At 65.0% G+C, this 1095-nt stretch overlaps 1 protein-coding gene across 1 annotated transcript in view; it reads left to right on the forward strand.

Annotated features, from left to right (window-relative positions):
• The first annotated feature begins 411 nt into the window (after positions 1 to 411).
• Positions 412 to 1095, forward strand: part of KPNA1 (karyopherin subunit alpha 1) — a 93497-nt gene continuing 92813 nt past the window's right edge. Inside the window, exon 1 of the mRNA XM_044670052.1 lies at positions 412 to 610. The gene's annotated coding sequence lies outside the window, so the exon portion shown is untranslated. The remainder of the gene's footprint in view (positions 611 to 1095) is intronic.

The following is a 1095-nucleotide window of genomic DNA, read 5'->3' on the forward strand; positions in this document are numbered from 1 at the left end:
CGGTCGGAGCGCCCCTCCCCCCTTTCCTAGAGTGATTGGGCCTAGGCCTTCGAACCTCTCGGGTTGCTTCATCAGGGCCTGCTCCTTTCTCTATCCTAGTACTTCATCACTAGTTGCTCCTCCCTCTTAATCATCAGGCTCTTCACTCCCTCACATAAATATCAACTGCAGACTTCATCCGTAACCCATCCCTTTTCCTGAGATAGAGGAACCCTAGTTTTTCTTTTTAACATGAGCTGATAGGGGAGGGACTTTAGGCCAGAGGCCGGTTACGACGAGTGGAACTACAACTCCCAATAAGCTCTCTAGGGCCCCGGCCACAGAAGGGGACTGCGCAGGTGTAGAAACCGAGGTTTCCTCCTCCTCTTTCCCCCGCCTCCCCCATCCCCTCCCATCCTTCGACGTCGGTAGGCTGCTATCACGCAGGCGCGCTCCGAACGCCGGCTTCTCTGGTCTCGCTGTTCGCTCGGTACGCGGCGGCGGAAAGCGAGCGAGGCCTGGTGAGTGCCGCTGAAGCCGCAGGCCAGCTGTGCAGTCGAGGGAACCGGTGAACGCTTGACGCCCCCCCATTCACCCACCGCGCGCTCGAGATCGGCTGCCACGGAACCAGGTGGGTGCGCGGGCGGCGGCAGTTGGGGAGGGGAAGGCGCCTGCCGGGATCCTCCCTCTTTTTTCTTCCTCCTCCTTCTCCCTCCCCCACTCCCGGTCTGTCCTCCCGCGGGGAAATGGGGAGAGGCCCGGGGGCGGGGGCGGGGGCGGGGAGGGCGCGAGCTCGGATCCTGGGCCCTGTCAGCTCGCGCCTTCTCCGCCTGACGCCGTGCAGCTAACGGCAGCGCTGCGGAGGCCCGGCCGCCTTGGGGCTGGGCCCTGTGGTGCTGGTCACCGTCAGGAACGCCGGCTGCGGCAGATCAGCAGCGGCGGTGGCGGCGGGAGGAGGAGAAGGAAGAGGAGGAAGAGCAAAAGAGGAGGAGGAGGAGGAAAAGAGGAGGAGGTGTGCAGGGGGAGGGGGGTCAGGGACTGGGTGCCCGCAGGGGCGGCGGCAGCGGGGAGGGCGAGGACAGACGCGATGCCTGCGTGGTGGGGGGTAGGGGGGCG

Source organism: Gracilinanus agilis, chromosome 3 (genome assembly GCF_016433145.1).
Source record: "Gracilinanus agilis isolate LMUSP501 chromosome 3, AgileGrace, whole genome shotgun sequence".
Classification (NCBI taxonomy): Eukaryota; Metazoa; Chordata; class Mammalia; order Didelphimorphia; family Didelphidae; genus Gracilinanus; species Gracilinanus agilis.